Source organism: Oncorhynchus gorbuscha, linkage group LG14 (genome assembly GCF_021184085.1).
Source record: "Oncorhynchus gorbuscha isolate QuinsamMale2020 ecotype Even-year linkage group LG14, OgorEven_v1.0, whole genome shotgun sequence".
Taxonomy (NCBI): domain Eukaryota; kingdom Metazoa; phylum Chordata; class Actinopteri; order Salmoniformes; family Salmonidae; genus Oncorhynchus; species Oncorhynchus gorbuscha.
In genome coordinates, this window is record NC_060186.1 from 32987637 (window position 1) to 33012592 (window position 24956).

At 45.0% G+C, this 24956-nt stretch overlaps 1 protein-coding gene across 5 annotated transcripts in view; it reads right to left on the reverse strand.

Annotated features, from left to right (window-relative positions):
- LOC123994811 (transcription factor Dp-2-like) overlaps positions 1-12593 on the reverse strand; it is a 44113-nt gene extending 31520 nt beyond the window's left edge. Inside the window, exons 1-2 of one of the 5 annotated variants that reach the window (XM_046297812.1) lie at positions 12442-12593; positions 1971-2059 (exon numbers count right to left, since the gene is read on the reverse strand). The gene's annotated coding sequence lies outside the window, so the exon portion shown is untranslated. Of the gene's footprint in view, positions 1-1970; positions 2060-7677; positions 8116-12441 lie in introns of those variants that run through there. The other 4 variants (XM_046297811.1, XM_046297816.1, XM_046297815.1 and 1 more) reach the window with 4 other exon arrangements.
- Positions 12594-24956: the final 12363 nt, after the last annotated feature.

A 24956-nucleotide genomic window follows, 5' to 3' on the forward strand; every position in this document is an offset into this window, starting at 1 on the left:
CTTAATCTTTAATTTATATATTGGCCAGTCTGAGATGTGGTTTTTTCTTTGCAACTCTGCCTAGAAGGCCAGCATTCCAGAGTCACAGCTTTACCGTTGACATTGAGACCAGTGTTTTGCGGGTACCATTTAATGAAGCTGCCAGTAAAGGGTATAAACACGGTTTCCCATGCTTGTTCAATGAACCATAAACAATTAAATGAACATGCACCTGTGAAACGGTCGTTAACATCACTAGGGTAGGGGGCAGCATTCAGAATTTTGGATGAAAAACATGCCCAAATTAAACTGCCTGCTACTCAGGCCCAGAAGCTATATGCATATAATTAGTAGATTTGGATTGAAAACACTCTGAAAAACTCAGTTTCCAAAACTGTTCAAATAATGTCTGTGAGTATAACAGAACTAATATGGCAGGAGAAAACCAGAGGAAAATCCAACCAGGAAGTACTATTAGGCTGTTTTTCCATTGAAAGCCTATCCACCATACAAAGACTTAGGACACAGTTCACAATCTCTGTGGCTTCCTCTACATGTGGCAAGTCTTTAGGCATTGTTTTAGGCTTTTACTTTGAAAAATGAAGGAGATACAGCACTTTCAATGAGAGGCCAGTGGAAATTTACAGACATGAGCCCAGCGTGTGATCGGGAGCCCGCATTTCTTGTTTACCTTTTCTATTGACAAAGCTTTTGTCCGGTTGAAATATTGATTATTTATGGGGGAGACATAAAAATTAAAATTTATTTTAAACATCGTTTGACATGTTTCTACTAACTTTTATTGTACTTTTTGACTTTTTGTCTTGATGTTGAGAGCGCGCATTGTGCCTTTAGATTTCTGAACTAAACGCACCAACAAAACTGAGGTTTTTGGACATAAAGAGGGACATTATCGAACAAAACAAACATTTATAGTCTAACATGGAGACCTGGGAGTGCCACCAGATGAAGATCAAAGGTAAATGATTAATTTTAACGCCATTTCTGACTTTTGTGACAATTTTTGAAATTGGACACTGTGGTTGGATTTACAAGAAGATTATCTTTAAAATGGTATATAATACTTGTATGTTTGAGGAATTTTAATTGTGGGATTTCTGTTTTGAATTTGGTGCCCTGCAATTTCACTGGCTGTTGTCGAGGTGGGAAGCTAGCGTACCAGAGAGGTTAAGACACTAACAGCTTACAGACGGTAGGCAATTAAGATCACAGTTATGAAAACTTAGGACACTAAAGAGGCCTTTCTACTGACTCCATAAAAACACCAAAAGAAAGATGCCCAGGGTCCCTGCTCATCTGTGTGAACATGCCTGAGGCATGCTGCAAGGAGGCATGAGGACTGCAGATGTGGCCAGGGCAATAAATTGCAATGTCCGTACTGTGAGACCCCTAAGACAGCGCTTACGGGGAGACAGGACAGACAGCTGATCGTCCTCGCAGTGGCAGACCACGTTTAACACCTGCACAGGATCAGTACATCTGAACATCACACCTGCGGGACAGGTACAGGATGGCAACAACGACTGCCCAAGTTACCCCAAGAATGCACAATCCTTCCATCAGTGCTCAGACTGTCCGCAATAGGCTGAGAGAGGCTGGACTGAGGGCTTGTTGTAAGGCAGGTCCTCACCAGACATCACCAGCAACAGAGTCACCTATTGGCACAAACCCACTGTCGATGGACCAGACTGGGGAAAAAGTGCTCTTCAATGACAAATATATTTTGATTTGTTTAACACTTTTTTGGTTACTACATGATTCCATATGTGTTATTTCATAGTTTTGATGTCTTCACAACTATGCTACAATGTAGAAAATAAAAAAGTAAAGTACAAAATAAAGGAAAACCCTGGAATGAGTAGGTGTGTCCAAACTTTTGACTGTGTAGGCTGGGCATACTTAATGCACTGAGACAAAAAAAAGGGCTTTATAAAATAGATTTGATTAATACATTTGTACAAAACACTCACCATCTGGGTCCTCACATTGGCATTGACTGCTTCTAGTGTGATATTTGTTGCTGGGCTGTAGTCGGACGGCATCACAAGTGATATATTGCCTGAAAAACATGGTAAAGGGATAAACTATTTGAAGTGTTCCTCATTGGGCAAAAAATATCCAATGTCTGCCTACACAAATGTATATTTGACCAATTGATAAAGAAAGACCATCCAATTGGTTTAGTAAGGTTTTAAAGAAGCATTGTTTTATGCCTGGTTTTTGGGTTCCATTCCCGCTGAGGGCACCAATACGAAAAAATGATGCATTCATGACTAAGTTGCTTTGGATAAAAGCATCATTATATTAATATCAGCAAGGCATATGTGATATTGGTGTCCTACCTGTTAACCTACAACATTATGTAAAAACCCACATACATGACTGTTCCTGTTTTGTACACCAGCTTCAAACTGCTGAAAATACATTATTTTTGGTTATGGACAAGTTTAGACGGTACAATGATTCTCTACACTACACTTGTTTGTCGATTTCTGTATAGTGCATCTTTAAATTAGCCACTGATGGGACTTTGTGGATGGTTGCCACTTTCCATTGCAATTAAATTCAAACTGGTTTAGTAGGTTTCATTCACACCTGGCCTCAACGGTCTTGAAAGTCAGAGCTGTGGAAGTGAACGGAAGAGTGCACATTCACACAGGTGTGAGGAGTTGTTCCTAACCACATGACCTGATCGGCAAATGTAGCTTATTTTCTCTCCAAAGGGCAGTGATTTGAATTAACATGTTAATAACTTGGAGCGTGACATAAAATGTTGAAAAAGCAGTGTGTTACTTTGCAGCCTTACTCTAAAATTGATTAAATAAAGCATTTCCTCATCAATATACACACACACACACACACACACACACATCCAATAATGACAAAGTGAACAGGTTAGAAATTTTAGCAAAATTATAAAAAGGAAAAACAGAAGTACCTTATTTACATAAGTATTCAGACACTTTGCTATGAGATTCGAAATTGAGATCACGTGCATCCTGTTTCCATTGATGGTCCTTGTTTTTATAACTTGATTGAAGTCCACCTGTGGTAAAATCAATTGATTGGACACGATTTGGAAAGGCACACACCTGTCCATATAAGGTCCCACATGAGGTTGAAGTAATTGACTGTAGAGCTCCGAGACAGGATTGTGTCGAGGCACAGATCTAGGGAAAGGTACCAAAACATCTCTGCAGCATTGAAAGTCGCCAAGAACACAGTGGCCTCCATCATTCTTAAACGGTAGAAGTTTGGAACCACAAAGACTCTTCCTAGAGCTGGCCACCCAGCCAAACAGCAATCGGGGGAAAAGGGCCTTGGTCAGGGAGGTGACCAAGAACCCAGTGGTCACTGACAGAGCTCTAGAATTCCTTTGTGTAGATGGGGGAACCTTCCAGAAGGACAACCATCTCTGCAATACTCCACCCATCAGGCCTTTATGGTAGAGCTGCCAGACAGAAGCCACTCCTCCGTAAAAGGCACGACAGACCACTTGGGAGTTTGCCAAAAAGCACCTAAAGCACTCTCAGACCACGAAGAACAAGATTCCCTGGTCTGATGAAACCAAGATTGAACTCCTTGGCCTGAATCCCAAGCATCACGTCTGGAGGAAACAGGGCACCATCCCCAGGCATTGTGGTGGCAGCATCATGCCGTGGGAATGTTTTATAGCGGCAGGGACTGGGAGACTAGTCAGGATCGAGGGAAAGATAAACAGAGCAAAAACAGAGATCATTGATGAAAACCTGCTCCAGAATGTTCACCTTCCAACAAGACAATGAACCTAAGCACACAGCCAAGACAATGCAGGAGTGGCTTCAGGACAAGTCTCTGAATATCCTTGAGTGGCCCAGCCAGAGCCCGGACTTGAACTGGATTCAACATCTCTGGAGAGAGCAGCGATGCTCCCCATCCAACCTGACAGAGCTTGAGAGGATCTGCAGAGACTCCCCAAATACAAGTGTGCCAAGAAGACTTGAGGCTGGAATCTCTGCCAAAAGGTGCTTCAACAAATGTACTGAGTAAATTGTCTAAATAATAAATGTGTTATCAGTTTGTTTTACACATTTGCAAACATTTCTAAAAACCTATTTTTGCTTGGTCATTATGAGGTAGTGTGTGCAGATTGATTCAAGTGCATTTTAGAGTAAGGTTAACAAAATGTTGAAAAACTCAAGGGATCTGAATCATTTCCGAATGCACTGTATATACAAAATAAGCCCCTTCAAATTAGTGGATTCGGCTATTTGAAACACGCCCGCTGTTGACAGATGTATAAAATCGAGGACACAGCCATGCAATCTCCATAGACAAACATTAGCAGTAGAATGGCCTTACTGAAGAGCCCAGTGACTTTCAACATGGCACAGTCATAGAACGCCACCTTTTCAACAAGTCAGTTCGTAAAATTTCTGCTCTGCTAGAGCTTCCCCGGTCAACTGTAAGCGTTGTTATTGTGATGTGGAAACATCTAGGTGCAGCAAAAGGCTCAGTAGCGAAGTGGTAGGCCACACAAGAGAACAGAACGGGACCGCCGACTGCTAAAGCGCGCAGCATGTTCAAATCATCTGTTCTCGGTTGCAACACTCACTACCGAGTTCCAAACTGCCTCTGGAAGCAATATCGGCACAAGAACTGTTCGAGAGCTTCATGAAATGGGTTTCCATGGCCGCGCGGCCGCACACAAGCCTAATGTCACCATGCGGAATGCCAAGCATCGGCTGGAGATGTGTAAAGCTCGCCGCCATTCGATATGGGGGTAGTGGAAACGCGTTCTCTGGAGTGACGAATCACACTTCACCAACTGGCAGTCTGACGGACGCCAGGAGAAATGCTTAGTGCCAACTGTAAATTTTGGTGGAGGAGGAATAATAGTCTGGCCAAGTTTTTCATGGTTCGGGCTAGGCTCCTTAGTTCCAGTGAAGGGAAATGTTAATGCTACAACATACAGTGACATTCTAGATTATTCCGTGCTTCCAACTTTGTGGCATCAGTTTGGGGAAGGCCTTTTCCTGTTTAAGCATGACAATGCCCTCATGCACAAAGCGAGACCCATACAGAAATGGTTTATTGAGATCGGTGTGGAAGAACTTGACTGGGCTGCACAGAGCCCTGACCTCAACGCCCTTTTGGGATGAATTGGAACTCCGACTGTGAGCCGGGCCTAATCGCCTAACATCAGAGCCCGACCTCACTAATGCTCTTGTGCCTGGATGGAATCAAGTCCCTGTAGCAATGTTTCAACATCTAGGGAAAGCCTTCCCAGAAGAATGGAGGCTGTTATAGCAGTAACTCCATGTCAATGTCTATGATTTTGTAATGAGAAGTTCGATGAGCAGGTGTCCACATATTTTTGGTCATGATGTGTATGTACATGTGCAAAGGTTGTACTGATGACAGAGTAAAGAAAGATTAACAAACACACTAAGTAGAGAAGATTTTTGGCAGGATGTGGATGAAACCCCTCCCCAATCACACGACTCCTACCCACACAAACAATCCTCAACTACAGCCTTCCATTATTAGAAGTGGGGCTAGCACTACAGCCTAGGACTTTGAGCTGTTCTGTTTTTCCTGGGATATCGAGCAGGGCCTGATTCTTTGGGCTAACCTCAGGGGCTTGGGTCAGAACACCGCCCTGTGCAACTGAGTCCTGGACTTCCTGCCGTGCCGAAAAAGCGAGGTAACAACAAATCCACTACGCTGATCCTCAGTACGGGGGCCTCACAAGGGTGTGTACTCCCTCCCTCCTGAACTCCCTGTTCAGTGTTCACCCATGACTGCATGGCCACGCACGTCTAACACAATCAAGTTTGCAGACGACAACAGTGGTTGGCCTGATTACCAACAATGACAAGAACGCATACAGGGAGAAGTTGAAGGTCCTGGCAGAGTGGTGCCAGGAAAATAACCTAACCCTCAAAGTCAACAAAACAAAGGAGCTGATCATGGAGTTCAGGAGACAGCATGACCCCATCGACGAGGCCGCAGTGGAGGGTGAAAAGCTTCAAGTTCTTCAGTGTGCACATCACTGATAAAATGAAATGGTCCATCCACACAGATAGTGTGGTGACGAAGGCGCAAAAGCGCCTCTTCAACCTGCACCACTGAGAGCATCCAGTCGGGCTGTATCACTGCCTGGTACGGCAATTGCACAGTCCGCAACCGCAGGGCAGTCCAGAGGGTGGTGAGGTCTGCCCAACGCATCACTGGGGGCACACTGCCTGCCCTACAGGACATCTACAGCACCCAGTGTCATAGAAAGACCATATACTGGCCATAATGTCTATATACACACATTATATACATACGACATATTTATATTTCAAACTCTGACATTGCTTGTTCTAATATTTATATATATTTCTTAATTCCCTTTGTCTTTTCGGGTTTGCGTGTATTTTTTTATAGTGTTAGGTATTACTGCACTGTTGGAGCTAGGAACATAAGCATCTCTCTACACTTGCGATAACATCTGCAAAATATATGTAAGCAACGATAAAATTTGACCACCTGACAAGGAACAACTCTGGGCCCTGGTTATAGGCAATTATATTTGAAACACCCCTGCCCTACTAGCTTCATCCAGTGAGGTCCAGGATGGAGGCGGGCTGGTCCAGTGCCAGGCAGCAGGGTCAGAGTGTGTCGGTGGTGCCTTGCGCCTTCATCAGGCCCAACAGAAAGGAGGGCCCCAACCTCTCCCAGTCTCAACACTGGAATGTGGCCACCACTTTCTCCTTTAAGGCACAACAATGAGGAAGGGCTGCTTCATTAGAATACAGCTGAGCAGCTGTCGCTCTCCCCCTTTTTGACTCAAAAATATTAGGAACACACGCAACAGACTTACTAAAAACATGAGGTTTCATGGATTGCTTTAAAATTACTTTTTTTTAAAAGCAGATTTCAGTGGTGCTAGGAGAGAAACATCAGACTCACCTAGAGTCACTTAGGCCTTCGTATATTATAATGACCTGATAAGGTGCTTCCAGGTGGAATGCAAGGTCCATTTAAAGATTAGATGTAGAGGGGAGTTCTCAAAATGCAAAAACACCACTTTCCTGAGGATTTTTAAATCAATGATCTCATGCTTGTCTTCAATATTATTGACGTTCTTGCTGGTGCACCGTCCCTTCTCGTGCGATAGATTACTCAATTGTTTTTGGTTATTAGAAAGGGAAAAGGGGGATACCTAGTCCGTTGTACAACTGAATGCCTTCAACTGAAATGTGTCTTCCGCATTTAACCCAACCCCTCTGAATCAGAGATGAGGGGGCTTCCTTAATCGACATCCACATTTTATTTAATACAACGGAAAACTACCGTTACAGGCTAAACTAATATAAAAACAAAAACGCACACACTTTTGTGTAACTACATTCAAGCAAACCCCAGAGGGCAACAAAACATAAACATCACATTAAGTGCCCAGTAATCAGAGATTCAGAAAAAAATTCAATAACCGCAATCAAACCTTAAAATCAAGCTCTGATAAAATAACACGATGTTCACTCAGAAAGGAACACATCCTAACCACATAGGCAGAACTAGCAAACTACATAACTACATAAGAGTCCAGACTAACAATTGGGAGAACAGGAGGCAAGTGCGTTAAGTCACTAAAAGTTGCTAAAAATCGTCTTGCCATTACCGTTGGAACAAGCAACTCTTGTTTACCTGTCTCTCTGCAGAAGGGAACCAACAAGACCTCCATGGCTCCCTCTCCCCGTTTCTCAGTCCCAGCTAGAGTGTGCCGACCAGTCTTGCCTAATCCCCACAGACATTAAGCTAGCGAGCGATTTCCAGTAGGACAGAGGAGAGAGGTAGTGAGTCTTTTTACTGGCCCAGAACAGAGTCTCGACCCTCCCCTTCCCCTGCTCTTGGCAAATTGGCTAATCCGCGACACACAACCAATCCCATTACGTCTAAACAAGACGTAGAGAGAAGAGAAGGAAAAAGGCACATTCATTTACTTGAAGAGCACGTGCCTCTCATCACCTCGTGTAGCCTGGGATCCAGTGCCCCCCTCACAAATTCGCTCTCCCTATTTTGTTACCAGCCAATGGAAACTTGAGAGCCCCTGTCAGGCGAGTGCAGAGGAAGTCCACCTGCCTTCCCTCCAGACAATGTGGGAACACCACATTTCACTGAGCGAACGCCTGGCCTAAGAATACCGCCACCGCTGCGCACACACACACACACACACACACACACCCTCCCCGACGGCATGACCATCTCCATGTAATGCTACTCTCTGGTTGACAGGGAGAGGCACTGTGTGGATGGGTGATTGCTTGTTCTAGCCTGCCTGATCTGGGAAGGGGGTTGAACAGAGAACGCCTCCAGTCAGCGTCTGTAGTCTGTCTTGTATCAAATGTAGGCTAACAAAAAAAGGTCACTGTTCAAAAGAATACCTAAACTAAAGCCAGGCAAACTGTGGATGCAAATAATAGCCTATGTAGGCTGCACAATATTACATTAATTGAATTGAGTCATACTGTGCACATTTCCAAAGGTATATTTCCACATTTTGTGGCCAATCAGAGCATTTACACACACTAGCTTCAAATCTACACAATGCAAATCCCTCTTATAATTAAGTACAGTAGGACCTCAGTCCTGAATAGAGGTCGTTCAGAATACTGAAATGTTTGACTTTGAAACCTAATCACAGAATTTGAGTTGCATAATTAACCCATATTACACCTGTAATCTAACATTTTGCCAGTAGTGTATTCACTAGGAACCAAACAAAAGCAAACGGGACAAAATGGAGAGGGCCCCACCTGAGTTTGTCTAATGAGAAACTGCAGTTTTCATTGCAGCGTTCTGTTCCAAAATGTTTTTCTACAGTTTGCACTAATGAATACACCGCTGATGTGTTTTTAGCACAAGAAAGCAATGTTAACATTTGCATGTACCGAGTCTTGCGTTGCCATATCTCCAAAATCATGTCACTGTCACGTCTCCCTTGAAAGTCTGGAGAATTTTGTATTATACCGTTTTCCGACAGGGTAGGACACATTTGTATAAACTTGTTCCCATATGCTAACTAAACTCAGCAACAAAAAAAGTGTCCGCTCACTGTCAACTACGTTTATTTTCAGCAAAGTTAACATGTGTAAATATTTGTATGACCATAAGATTCAACAACAGACATGAACTGAGCAAGAGCCACAGACATGTGACGAACAGAAATGGTATAATGTGTCCCTGAACAAAAGGGGAGGGGGGGGGGGTCAAAAATAGAGGTCAACCGATTATTATTTTTCAACGCCAATACCGATACCGATTATTGGAAGACCAAAAAAGGCCGATACCAATTATACGGCCGATTTAATATTTGACCATATTAATGACGTAACGCTCGTATTTCTGTGTGTAATATTATAATTAAGTCTATGATTTGATAGAGCAGTCCGACTTGAGCGGTGGTAGGCTTGTAAGCATTCACTCAAACAGCCCTTTCCTGCATTTGCCAGCAGCTCTTCGTTGTGCTTAAAGCACAGCGCTGTTTATGACTTCAAGCCTATCAACTCCCGAGATTAGGCTGGCAATACTAAAGTGCCTATAAGAACATACAATAGTCAAATATATATGCAATACAAATGGTATAGGGAGAAATAGTCGACGCGTCATGACTCCAATAATAACTACAACCTAAAACGTAAGTGGGAATATTGAAGAACTGGGAATATTGAACCACCAGCTTTCATATGTTCTCATGTTATGAGCAAGAAACTTAAATGTTAGCTTCTATTGTATTTTTTTACATGGCACATATTGCACTTTCACTTTTTTCTCCAACACTGTTTTTGCATTACTTAAACCAAATTGAACATGTTTAATGATTTATTTGAGATACCGATTAAATGGGCCGATTTTTAAATTGTATTTTTTATTTTTTTTAATAATGACAATTACAACAATACTGAATGAACACTTATTTTAACTTAATATAATACATAAAATAATATTAATCATAAATCATAAAATCAATTTAGCCTCAAGTAAATAATGAAACGTATTCAATTTGGTTTAAATAATGCAAAAACAAAGTGTTGGAGAAGAAAGTAAAAGTGCAATATGTGCTATGTAAGAAAGCTGACGTTTCAGTTCCTTGCTCAGAACATGAGAACATATGAAAGCTGGTGGTTCCTTTTAACACAAGTCTTGAATATTCATATACAGGTAAGAAGTTTTTGGTTGTAGTTATTATAGGAATTATTGTACAAATCTGTCGTTCTGCCCCTGAACAGGCAGTTAACCCACTGTTCCTAGGCCTAGGCCGTCAATAAAAATAAAATAAGAATTTGTTCTTAACCAACTTGCCTAGTTAAATAAATGTTAAATTAAAATAAATAAAATTGCCAGTGTAACAGTTTTGCTTCCGTCCCTCTCCTGGCCCTTCCCTGGGCTCGAACCAGCAACAGAACAACAACTGCCACCATCGAAGCAGCGTTACCCATGCAGAGTAAGGGGAACAACTACTAGAAGGCTCAGAGGGAGTGACGTTTGAAACTCTATTAGCACGCGCTAACTAGCTAGCCATTTCACTTCGGTTATACCAGCCATGACTCGTTGAAAATCTGTCGTTCTGCCCCTGAACAAGGCAGTTAACCCACCGTTCCTAGGCTGTCATTGAAAATAAGAATGTGTTCTTAACTGACTTGCCTAGTTAAAAGGTATAAAAAATTTAAATGAATTAAAATATTAAAATCGGCACCCAAAAATACCGACTTCCGATTGTAATAAACTTTAAATCTATTACACACATACACAAAAATGCTTAAAAAAATATACATATAAAATTGGCCGATTAACCGGTATCGGCTTTTTTTGGTCCTCCAATAATTGGTATCGGTCGACCTCTAGTGTGGACACCCTTTCAAATGACTGGATTTGGCTATTTCAGCCACACCAGTTGCCGACTGGTGTATAAAATCGAGCACACAGACATGCAATCGACCATAGACAAACATTGGTAGTGGAATGGCCTTACTGAAGAGCTCAGTGACTTTCAACGTTGCACCATCATAGGATGCCACCCTTCCAACAAGTCAGTTCGTCAAATTTCTGCCCTGCTAGAGCTGCCCGGGTCAAGTGGTGTTATTGTAAAGTGGAAATGTCTAGGAGCAACAACGGCTCAGCCGTGAAGTGGTAGGCCACACACGCTCACCGAATGGGACTCGAGATTCATGAAATTGGTTTCCATGGCCGAGCAGCTGCACACATGCCTAATATCACCATGCGCAATGCCAAGTGTCAGCTGGAGTGATGTAAAGCTTGCCGCTATTGGCCTCTGGAGCAGTGACGAATCACCCTTCACCATCTGGCAGTCTGACAAAGAATCTGGGTTTGGCGGATGACAGGAGAATTCTACTGGCCCGGATGCATAGTGCCAACTGTAAAGTTTGGAGGAATAATGGTCTGGGGCTGTTTCTCATGGTTCAGGCTAGGTCCCTTAGTTCCAGTGAAGGGAAATCTTACAACAACATTCCAGATGATTCTGTGATTCCAAGTTTATGGCTAGTTTGGGGAAGGCTCTTTAAGCATGACAATGCCCCCATGCACGATGCCAGATCCATACATAAATGGGATCGATGTGGAAGAACTTGACTGGCCTGCACAAAGCCCTGACCTCAACCCCATCAAACACATTTGGAATGAATTGGAATGACTAATCGTCCGACCTCACTAAGTCACTGCAGCAACGTTCCAACATCTAGTGAAAAGCCTTCCCAAAAGAGTGGAGGCTATTATCAAATAAAATGATATGTCACATGCACCGAATACAACAGGTGTAGTAGACCGTACAGTGAAATGCTTACTCACAAGCCCTTAACCAACAATGCAGTTAAGAAAAATGTGTTACATAAAAGAGAAGTAAAAAAAATAAAAAAATAAATGTAACATAATTAAAGAGCAGCAGTAAATTAACAACCGCGGGGGTATCGGTATAGCCGAAAAGGGTGGACCAATTCCATATTAATGCACATGATTTTGGAATTTGATGTTCGACGAGCAGGTGTCCACATAACGTTACATACACTACATGGCCAAAAGTATAATTTATATACAAAATAGCAGATAGAGTTAATGCTAAACGTTGTTTAGCCTCGAAGGCAATCATGTACAATTTATTTATTCGCAACGCAAATTGTACATGACTATTGAGCTATTAAGATATTACGTAGTGTTGAGGCTTCATACATTTATCATAAATTACAGTATAATTATCGTAAACACTGGCTAAAAAAAACAAGTGTTTGCTAGAAAGTAACGTTAGGCTAATAGCTAGGCTACCTAACGTTAGCTTACTAGCTAGCTGCTGACTGGCTACCATTACATTAGCTGGCGAACTAGATAGAAAGTACACCAAGTCTTATCTATAGTAGCTCATTTCGTTAGGGAAATGTGTAAAACAAAATATGTATTTACCTTTTACATGTACTGTCGGGGAACAAAAAGTAAAAATAAAAAGGGGAGAGCGAAAATCGCTCTACTTTCTGACAATGGAAGCGACAGCACTAGTCGGACCCCTTTTCGCAGTACACAAGCTTGGCGGCAGCTGCCAGCTGTCGTCTCTGATTGGTTACACCAGCTTGTGATGCGAGACACCAGATGGAAGCAGATTGGATGTCCCCCCGACCGATGTAAACAGCAAACGCAAGCCACTAAAAAAAACGAGTCTACAATGAAAACTGTATTTGGGAGGAATCATATATATTTTCTTATTATGTGCTACTTAAAGTCTAGCACAGCCCATCGAATTCATTAGCCAGTAACCATGCACACTCCAGCAATGATGTACAGTGCACTGCCCTCAAAGTATTCATATTCAGCCTGAATTCAAAATGGACTCGATTTTTTTTCTTACCCATCTACACACAATACCCCATGACTGGTGCACATTTATTGGAAATGGTGCACATTTATTGAAAATGAAATACAGAAATATCTCATATACATAAGCATTCACACCCCTAAGTCAATAGTTTTCAATAAAACGTCACAATAAGGTGTAGTGTTCAATTTTCTGCTGGGGAGCAAGGAGACCCACAGCTCCACTAAAACCATTGACAACTGGGTGCCATTTGTGATTGTTGATTTTTTTTACCCCTTTTTCTCCCCAATTTCGTGGTATCCAATTGGTAGTTACAGTCTTGTCTCATCGCTGTAACTCCCGTACGGACTCGGGAGAGGCGTAGGTCGAAAGCCGTGCGTCCTCAGAAACACAACCCAACCAAGCCGGACTGCTTCTTGACACAATGCCCACTTAACCAGGAAGCCAGCTGCACCAATGTGTTGGAGGAAACACCACACCTGGTGACGATGTCAGCGTGCACTGCACCCGACCCGCCACAAGAGTCACTAGTGCGCGATGGGAGAAGGACATCCCTGCCGAAGAAACCCTCCCCTAACCCGGACGAAGCTGGGCCAATTGTGCACCGCCCCATGAGTCTCCCGGTCGCGGCCGGCTGCAAATCCTTTTTAATCCTTGTCATATGTAGAGAAATAATGAAGATAAATTATAGATAAAACATATCGGTGCTCATCGGCCATTGGACATAAACATTACACATTACACATTCAACAATAAGTGGTTTGGAAGGAATCCGTGACAGTGGCTAACTGCAAGCATTGCAAAGCAATCACTAGCCTGCTATTCAGTGGAGTGGCTGTGTGTCGCAAATCTGGGATTAAGTGTCTCTTTTTCAAGTTTAAAATGATAAACATTCAACATTGGCCACGCTGTCAATGAAGCATGATTTGTGCCTCACTCAAAACAACTTAACTTTGAACTGTGAAAACTTGACTTCAGTGAGTTCAAGACAAGTGGGAATTCCGTAAAAAAAACGAGCTCTGACTGGGAATACGTTTTGACCGGTCATCAAACTCGGGAACTCAGGCCTCTTTCTATAGCTATGACCTGAAGAACAATGACGTCCTCATGACTGGAACTTGTTTTTTTTCAGAGTTCCCAAGTTGTCTTGAAAGCACCAGAGAATGCCAGACTTTGATGGCAAAATTTGCCCATGAAAGACTGCCGTGCCACCTTCCTGTTCAAGTGAGCACAACACAACAAGGTGAGTCCAAACATTTCTTGTATGCTGCATAAAAAATGTACTATGCCAGGTAGATATGTATACTTGTTGAAATTATTATGGATAAATGAATAAACAATATCCCCATTTTAAATAGAATTGTAACTAAGTAAACTTATACGCTGTTTTATAAGTGATTAACAATATGAGTTCATAAGAAGGGATTGTGTGACACGGAAAAGGAGTAATAAAAAGTTAATGAACACCATTCCAACTAGGCAGAAACAAATGGGTTGTGGACTGTGTAAACACATAAGGTCGTTAGCCTATGGTTGACCCTACTGAAACTTAGCTCTGGGGTTTTTAGATAAGGCAGTGAGTGCATTTCTAGGTTTTCTGTTAATTAAAACTGTCAGTTCAGTGGTGATCGATAATGTTGAGGGGTCAAAAGTTATCTGGGAGTGTGTTAGTCAGTTAGAAGGAACTTTTCACCTTACTTTGTCCTGGTCAAGAGGAGGGGATCCTGTTAAAGCACGGAAATTACGTCATGATCTGTATATAAACTGCTGCACGTGATTAAGTGGCAGCGCGCTCCGAGAATAAATTATATTACCTATTATTGAAAGACTGGTCTGCGTCTATTTTATGCAAACAAGAAATCTTACAAATTCTCAAAAAATAGATTAAGGGCTTTGAATTGATGAAAGCACATTGGCATAATTCAATTACAGTAACAATACTGTAGCTAAGAAATGTATACTAAGTGTATGTTGTGTAGAAAGCTGTTAGTAGCCCATGTGCCTCACTCTAATAATTTGGTCTATTTTCCCCCTTCTTAATTTCGCCCAATGTTCTGACTTGGTGGTGCACATGTAGTTTATAACCTGTTTTAGAGAAATGTAATCATCAAATTTTGTAAGAGCTTTCATTGTCTGCTTATATGCCCCCATTATTTATCCCACGGTTCTGACTTGGTGTACAGGGAGAACACTGTAAGAATGGCCCATGTTATGAATTCAGTCTCTGTACATTTCAGAAGTGCTAAACAAATAGTTATATTGACTACGTCCATCCTAGTTTGCTCATTAATGTTTTAATAGAAATCACGGATTGCCTCTCATCCGCTTGTCGTCCCCTTGTTCCATAGTTTGTACATCTCCATTATTATTAGAAACCACATTTGTTTATGCAAGTCAGCCATATCAGCTATGTTTTTTAAATTCAGGGGCAGGCAGAGTGGTCATGCAGGTGGGCTCAGAGTCAGGACAGGCAAGGGTCAAAAACAGGAGGGCGAGAATAATGGAGCCTGGGAAAAGCAGGAGCTGATAACAAAAACACTGGTTGACTTGAAAAACAAGATGTACTGGCAATGGACAAACAGAACGCAGGTATAAATGCACAGAGGATAATGGGGAAGATGGGCGACACCTGATGATGATGATGCCGGGGTCCGATGGAGATCCACATGTCGTCGATACATGGAGGGGGTCTTGATGAAGGCCGACCGGGCTCTCCTCCAGGTACAACGACAGCGCCATACAAACATCTGGGATATCATAACTCAAGGCGAGACCCAGATGCAGACACAGGAGGCAGATGGTTGGAGTCTTAGATGTTTAATAATCCAAAAAGGAGGCAAGAGGACATGGACAGGCAAAAGGTCAAAACCAGATCAGAGTCCAGCAGGTACAGAGTGGCAGGCAGGCTCGATGTCAAGGCATGCAGAATGGTCAGGCAGCCGGGTACAGAGTCCAGAAACAGGCTAGACTCAAATCCGGGAAGACTAGAAAAAGGAAAAATAGCAAAAGCAGGAGAACGGGAAAACACGCTGGTTGACTTGGACATACAAGACGAACTGGCACAGAGAGACAGGAAACACAGGGATAAACACACTGGGGAAAACAAGTGACACCTGGAGGGGGTAGAGACAATAACAAGGACAGGTGAAACAGATCAGGGTGTGACATGGGAAGAAGGTACGCCGACCTCTTTCTCCTGCTCAGGGAAGTGTGGGGGCTGATACCCCAGGGAACACTCAGACAGAGAATGGCCCGTGGCAGAGCAGGGAAGGGTGTTGCGGGCGTACTCGACCCACACCAGCTGCTGGTTCCAGGAGGTGGGGTTGGCAGAGACCAGGCTGCGCAGAGCAGTCTCAAGATCCTGGTTTGCTCGCTCCGACTGGCCATTGGACTGGGGGTGGAACCTAGAGGACAGGCTGGCTGATGACCCAATGAGGGCGCAGAACGCATTCCAGAACTGGGACGAGAATTGAGCCCCCCGGTCGGAGACCATGTCCATGGGCAGTCCATGGCTCCGGAAGACGTGCTATACCATGAGCTGGGCCGTCTCCTTGGCTGTGGCTAGTTTGGGGAGAGGAATGAAGTGAGTGGCCTTGGAAAACTGGTTGACCACCGTCAGGATGGCAGTGTTGCCCTCAGATGGGGGGGAAGACCCATGACGGAATTCAGAGATATGTGGGACCAGGGACGGTGAGGGACAGGCAGTGGATGCAGAAGACCAGCCAGAGCTTGCAGAGGAGTCTTACTCTGAGCACAGACCATGCAGGCGGAGACAAACGCGGCGACATCCGGAACCATCGTAGGTCACCAAAAGCGTTGTCGCACGGAGGCCAAGGTCCGACGGGAGCCCGGGTGGCATGCAAGCCTGGAGGAATGGACCCACTCCAAGACCACAGAGTGGACAGTGTCAGACACAAGGATCAGATTACCAGCCCCCCTTCCCCTCCCAAGGTTTGGCTGGGACCTCTGCGAGGTGGAAGGATGATCTCGGGCTCCGGGGTGGTACCCGTGGGGCTATAGCGGTGGAACTGTGCATCAGTCCACGTGATGAATGGGTGTTCCACCCCCTCCAGCCAGTGCTTCCCTTCCGCCATCGCCACCGCGAGAAGCTCACGATTCCCCACATCATAGTTATTTTCCGCATCGAGGCGGTGAGAGAAGAAGGCTCAGGGATGTAGCTTGAGGTCCCGGGCATCAGAAGCATCGACCTCCACCACGAACAGATGGGAAGGGTCCAGATGAACCAAGATGGGAACCATGGTTAAGTGATGTTTGAGGTCCCGGAATGCCCGTTCAGCAGCTGGAGACCACGTGAAAGGAACCTTGGGCGAGGTGAGCGTAGACAGGGGAAAGCCTGGGTGCTGTAACCCCGGATAAAGCGGCGATAGATGTTGGCGAACCCCAGGAAGCGCTGAGGCCAATCCACCACCGCTCTCACCTTCCCGGAATCCATTTGCACACTCCCTGTGGCGATGGTGAAACCCAGAAAAGGGATGGTGGAACGATGGAACTCGCACTTCTCTGCTTTTACAAACAGTTGGTTCTCCAGGAGGTGTTAGAGAACCTGTCGGACGTGGGTCACATGTTCTTGGGTGGAACAGGAGAATATAAGGATGTCATCTATGTAGACAAAGACGAACCAGTTCAACATGTTGCGGAGAACATCAATTGACCAGGGCCTGGAACACAGCAGGTGCTTTGGTAAGGCATGACCAGATACTCGTAGTGACCGCTGGCCGAGCTGAGACACAAAAACGCGGGTTCACTTGACAAACAAGACGAACTGGCAATGGACAAACAGAGAACACAGGTATCAATGCACAGGATATAATGGGGAAGCTAACTATCTTGATGTATTTATCACTGTAAAAAAAAATGCATTTGTAGGTGTAACGTCTGCTACCAACTCACACCCTCAAACACGTAGAAAACTTGAATGCAGCTCACTTTCTAGCCCACTTTCCAGCTCACACTCTCAAACACCTAGATCCCCTGAATACAGCTCACTCTCCAGATCCCAATCACCCGAATTCTAATCACCTGTTCACACACCTGTATGTCATTATCACACACTATTTATTTAATTTCTTTGCACCCCATCACCGTGAGGTATTGTTTGATTTGTGACACGTCTTTTGGAGTGTTGTTTTTCCTGTGATTCCAAGATGGTGTAGCAGTCAAACGTCTTTGTCCTTCATATTGTCGTGTCCCATGTATATATTTTTCTTCGCATCTTTAAAAAAACATGTTTTTCTAAATATCAAAATACTCTCCTGCAACACGCCTCACCAAATGTGGTGTGGATCTGTTTTTTTCCGAAAGTATTTTTATTTACCTTGAATCTGGAATCCCCCAACAAGCTAGCCAGCTCACTAGCTACTAGCTAGTAGTCAGCTAACCATTGCTAGCGGTCACCAGCTAACCTTTAGCTCGGAAAGCTCACGCCAGTTTGTACAACGCAACTCAAACCAGAGCATACCGGACCTATTTTCTCTCTGTATCCCAGGATTCCTACCACAAGCTCGGGACATTTTCACCTGGATGTCACGTTCGTCATAGTCAAAATCAAATCAAATTGATTTGTCACATACACATGGTTAGCAGATGTTAATGCAAGTGTAGCGAAATGCTTGTGCTTCTAGTTCCGACAGTGCAGTAATAACCAACGAGTAATCTAACCTAACAATTCGAAAACTACTACCTTATACACACAAGTGTAAAGGGATAAAGAATATGTACATAAAGATATATGAATGCGTGATGGTACAGAACGGCATAGGTAAAATGCAGTAGATGGTAACGAGTACAGTATATACACATATGAGATGAGTAATGTAGGGTATGTAAACAAAGTGGCATAGTTTAAAGTGGCTAGTGATACATGTATTACATAAAGATGCAGTAGATGATATAGAGTACAGAAAATACATATACATATGAGATGAGTAATGTAGGGTATGTAAACATTATATTAAGTAGCACATCAAGAACACATCAATTTCAATCAATTCACATTATTAAAGTGGCTGGAGTTGAGTCAGTGTGTTGGCAGAAACGCCACTCAATGTTAGTGGTGGCTGTTTAACAGTCTGATGGCCTTGAGATAGAAGCTGTTTTTCAGTCTCTTGGTCCCTGCTTTGATGCACCTGTACTGACCTCGCCTTCTGGATGATAGCGGGGTGAACAGGCAGTGGCTCGGGTGGTTGTTGTCCTTGATGATCTTTATGGCCTTCCTGTGACATTGGGTGGTTTAGGTGTCCTGGAGGGCAGGTTCTTTGCCCCCGGTGATGCGTTGTGCAGACCTCACTACCCCTTTGAGAGCCTTACGGTTGTGGCCGGAGCAGTTGCCGTACCAGGCGGTGATACAGCCTGACAGGATGCTCTCGCTTGTGCATCTGAGGAAGTTTGTGAGTGCTTTTGGTGACAAGCCGAATTTATTCAGCCTCCTGGGGTTGAAGAGACGCTGCTGTGCCTTCTTCACAACGCTGTCTGTGTGGGTGGACCAATTCAGTTTGTCCATGATGTGTACGTCGAGGAACTTAAAACTTACTACCCTCTCCACTACTGTCCCATCGATGTGGATAGGGGGGTGCTCCCTCTGCTGTTTCCTGAAGTCCACAATCATCTCCTTTGTTTTGTTGACGTTGAGTGTGAGGTTATTTTCCTGACACCACACTCCGAGGGCCCTCACCTCCTCCCTGTAGGCCGTCTCGTCGAGGAGACCAAAGCGCAGTGTGATTAGAATACATTCTCCTTTTAATGAAGGAAGAACAATGAACACTTAAGAATTCCAGCTCTCACAGACCTGCTAGTTTTTCTTTAAGAACCCCTCCTTTTTTCCACTCATTACCTGTATTAACTGCACCTGTTTGAACTCGTTACCTGTATAAAAGACACCTGTCCACACACTCAATTAAACAGACTCCAACCTCTCCACAATGGCCAAGACCAGAGAGCTGTGTAAGGACATCAGGGATAAAATTGTAGACCTTCACAAGGCTGGGATGGGCTACAGGACAATAGGCAAGCAGCTTGGTGAGAAGGCAACAACTGTTGGCGCAATTATTAGAAAATGGAAGAAGTTCAAGATGACGGTCAATCACCCTCGGTCTGGGGATCCATGCAAGATCTCACCTTGTCAATGATCATGAGGAAGATGAGGAATCAGCCCAGAACTACACGGCAGGACCTGGTCAATGACCTGAAGAGAGCTGGGACCACAGTCTCAAAGAAAACCATTGGTAAAACACTACGCCGTCATGGAATAAAATCCTGCAGCGCACGTAAGGTCCCCCTGCTCAAGCCAGCGTATGTCCAGGCCCGTCTGAAGTTTGCCAATGACCATCTGGATGATCCAGAGGAGGAATGGGAGAAGGTCATGTGGTCTGATGAGACAAAAATAGAGCGTTTTGGTCTAAACTACACTAGCCGTGTTTGGAGGAAGAAGAAGGATGAGTACAACCCCAAGAACACCATTATTTGATTTGATTTGAAGAACACCATTCCAACCGTGAAGCACCGAGGTGGAAACATCATTCTTTGGGGATGCTTTTCTGCAAATGGGACAGGACGACTGCACCGTATTGAGGGGAGGATGGATGGGGCCATGTATCACGAGATCTTGGCCAACAACCTCCTTCCCCCAGTAAGAGCATTGAAGATGGGTCGTGGCTGGGTCTTCCAGCGTGACAATGACCCAAAACACACAGCCAGGACAACTAAGGAGTGGCTCCGTAAGAAGCATCTCAAGGTCCTGGAGTGGCCTAGCCAGTCTCCACACCTGAACCCAAGAACATCTTTGGAGGGAGCTGAAAGTCCGTAATTCCCAGCGACAGCCTCGAAACCTGAAGGATCCGGAGAAGGTCTGTATGGAGGTGTGGGCCAAAATCCCTGCTGCATTGTGTGCAAACGTGGTCAAGAACTACAGGAAACGTATGATCTCTGTAATTGCAAACAAAGGTTTCTGAACCAAATATTAAGTTCTGCTTTTCTGATGTATCAAATACTTATGTCATGCAATAAAATTCAAATTAATTACTTAAAAATCATACAATGTGATTTTCTGGATTTTTTGTGTGGGGGGTTTCCGTCTCTCACAGTTGAAGTGTACCTATGATAAAAATTACAGACCTCTACATGCTTTGTAAGTAGAGAAACCTGCAAAATCGGCAGTGTATCAAATACTTGTTCTCCCCATTGTGTATCACCCTCGTCACACCCTGACCTAAACAAAATAATAAAGAAAACAAAGCTAACTAAGGTCAGGGCGCGACAGTACCCCACACCCCCAAAGGTGCGGACTCCCGGCCGCAAACCTAAACCTATATGGGAGGGTCTGTGTGGGCATCTAACCTCGGTGGTGGTTCTGGTTCTGGACGCCGCCCCCCTTCTTTACTCTGAGTCCGCTCTTGTAGCACTGACCCGTGGATTATCGTTGGAGGCTCTGGACTGCAGATCCTCGCCATAGGCCACGGGCTGGGGACCCTCGCTGCGTGTATCATCGCCGGATGTTCTGGACAGGGGACCGTTGCTGGAGACCCCGGGCTGGGGACCGTCGCTGGAGACCCCGGGCTGTGGTCCGTCGCTGGACACCCCGGGCTGTGGCCCGTCGTTGGAGGTTCCGGACTGTGGCCCATCGTTGGAGGTTCCGGTCTGTAAATCTTCGCCGGACACTTTGGACTGGGTACTGTCGCCGGACGCTCTGGACTGGGTACTGTCACCGGACGTTCTGGACTGCCGAGGCGCACTGTAGGCCTGGTGTGTGGTGCCGGCACTGGTGGTACCGGGCTGGGGACTTGCATCTCAGGGCGAGTGCGAGGAGCAGGAACAGGGCGTACTGGACCCTAGAGGCGCACTGGAAGCCTGGTGCGTGGTGTCGGAACTGGTGGTACCGGGCTGGTGACACGCACCTCAGGGCGAGTGCGGGGAGGAGGAACAGGGCGTACTGGTCTCTGGAGGTGCACAGGAAGCCTGGTGCTTGGTGTTGGCACTGGTGGTACTGGGCTGGTGACACGCACCTCAGGGCGAGTGCGGGGAGCAGGAATAGAGCGTACTGGACTGCCGAGGCGCACTATACGCCTGGTGTGTGGTGCCAGCACTGGTGGTACCGGGCTGGGGACACGCACCTAAGGGCGAGTGCGAGGTGCAGGAACAGGGCGTACTGAACCCTGGAGGCGCACTGTACGCACTGTAGGCCTGGTGCGTATTTTGCCACCTCAGGGCGAGTGCGGGAAAGAGGCACAGGAAACACTGGACCGTGGAGACACATTGGAGATCCAGAACATAGAGCTGGCTCAATACGTCCTGGCTGGATGACCATTCTAGTCGGGCAAATGCGAGGAGCTGGAATAGAGCGCACCGGGCTAGAATAGTGCACTGGAGACACCGTGCACATCTCTGCATAACACGGTGCCTGACCAGTTACACGCTCCCCACGGTAAGCATGAGGAATTGGCTCAGGTGTCCTACCTGACTCAGCCAATCTCCTCATGTGCTCCCCCCCAAAAAAATATTGGGGCTGCCTCTCAGGCTTCCGTGCCACCCGTGTACCCTCATATCAACACCGTTCCTCCTGTGCTATCTCCACCTGCTTCCATGGCAGGGTCTTGTCCCCTGCCATTACCTCCTCCCAGGTCCAGGATGTCCTCCACTCCTCTTTCTCCCAGGTCCAAGATGTCCACTCCTTTTTAGCACGCTGCTTGGTCCTTAGTTGGTGGGTTGTTCTGTCACATTCATCATAGTGAGGAGACCAAAGTGCAGCGTGATTAGAATACATTCTTCTTTTAATGAAGGAAGAACACGAAGAACACTTAAATCAACTAACCAACCAAAACAACAAAACGAACGTGACGCTATGAACAACGAGTGAAGACACAGGCAACTACACATAGACAATAACCCACAAAATACCCAAGGAATATGGCTCCCTAAATATGGTCCCCAATCAGAGACAACGATAAACAGTTGCCTCTGATTGGGAACCAATCTAGGCAACCATAGACATAAAAACACCTAGACTGGAAACCCCATAAATATACAAAAACCCTAGACATGACGAAAACACATATATCACCCTCGTCACACCCTGACCTAACCAAAATAATAAAGAAAACAAAGATAACTAAGGTCAAGGCGTGACACTGGATCATAGCAGCTAGCTAGCTGATATCTGAGTGACTACTCCGGTTAACGTCGGTCCCGATGCAAGCACAAATTAGCCTAGAGCTAGCCCATGCTAGGCTCTTTCTCCCGGCTAGCTAAAGAGGCCCATCAGCCACTCCTGGGCTACAAAATCCGGACCCCAGCTACTGCCGGTATGGGGCATGGAACCCCGCCGATCCTTCATGACTGGACTACGAGGGAGTACTCAACTGGCCTCTACATCGCGACATCCCCTGAATGCCCAACTGCTAGCCACGGCCCGCTAGCCGTGGCCCGCTAGCTGTCTAGAGCATATTGGACTGTTAGTTGTATAGATCCATCAGCCAATTTCTTGGGCCACTATACCTATTTTGCCAATTGGTTCCCTATTGATCACCCGGCTATGCATGCCTCTATCTAATATCAATATGCCTTGTCCATTACTGTCCTGGTTAGTGATTACTGTCTAATTTCACTGTAGAGCCTCTAGCCCTGATCAATATGCCTTAAACCACCATTTAGTTCCACCTCCCACATATGCGGTGACTTCACATGGTTTAAACGTCTCTAGAGACAATATCTCTCTTGTCATTACTCAATGCCTAGGTTTACTTCCAATGTACTCACATCCTACCATACATTATGACTTGATCTATTCTATCGTGCCCAGAAACCTGCTCCTTTTACTCTCTGTTCTGACCGTAATAGACGACCAGTTCTGATAGCCTTTATCCATACCCGTATCCTAGTCCTCCTCTGTTCCTCTGGTGACGTTGAGGTTAATCCAGGCCCTGCAGTGCCTAGCTCCACTCCTACTGCCCAGGTGCTCTCATTTGATGACTTCTGTAACCGTAATAGCATTGGTTAACGTTAGAAGCCTGCTCCCTAAGTTTGTTTTATTCACTGCTGTTTTATTCTCTGCCAACCCGGATGTCCTAGCCAAGACTGAATCCTGGCTTAGGAAGACCACCAAAAACCCTGAAATTTCCATTCCTAACTATAACATTTTCCAATAAGATAGACCTGCCAAAGGGGGCGTGGTTTCAATCTACTGCAGATAGCCTGCAGAGTTCTGTCTTACTATCCAGGTACCCAAACAATTCGAGCATATACTTTAAAAATCCACCTTTTCAAAAACAAGTCTCTCACTGTAGCCACGTGCTATAGACCACCCTCTGCCCCTAGCTGTGCCCTGGATATCATATGTGAATTGATTGCCCCCCATCTATATTCAGAGCTCGTGCTGCTAGGTGACCTAAACTGCTTAACACCCTGGTCATCCTACAATCTAAACTTGATACCCTCAATCTCACACAAATTATCAAGGAACCCACCAGGTACAACCTCAAATCGTAAACACGGGCACCCTCAAAGATATCATCCTAACCAACTTGCCCTGCATTAGCATCGAACCGTGATATGCAACTTTAGAGGGAAGTTAGGAACAAATATACACAGGCAGCTAAGCCTAGCTTTTTCAAACATAAATTTGCATCCTGTAGCACAAACTCAAACAATTTCTGGGACACTGTAAAGTCCATGGAGAATAGGAGCACCTCCAACCCCCACAGCAACTCACCCCAGCCTCCCCCATTTCACCCAAATCCAGTCAGCTGATGTTCTCAAAGAGCTGAAAAATGTGAACCCCCCCAAATCAGCTGGGCTAGACAATCTGGACATTCTCTTTCTAAAACTATCTGCAGAAATTTTTGCAACCCCTATTACTAGCCTGTTCAACCTCTCTTTCGTATCGTCTGAGATTCCCATAGATTGGAAAGCTGCTACGGTCATCCCCTCTTCAAAGGGGGAGACACTCTAGACCAAAACTGCTACAAACCTATATCTATCCTACACTGCCTTTCTAAGGTCTTCGAAAGCCAAGTTAACAAACAGATTTCTGACCATTTCGAATCCCACCGTACCTTCTCCGCTATGCAATCTGGTTTCAGATCTGGTCATGGGTGCACCT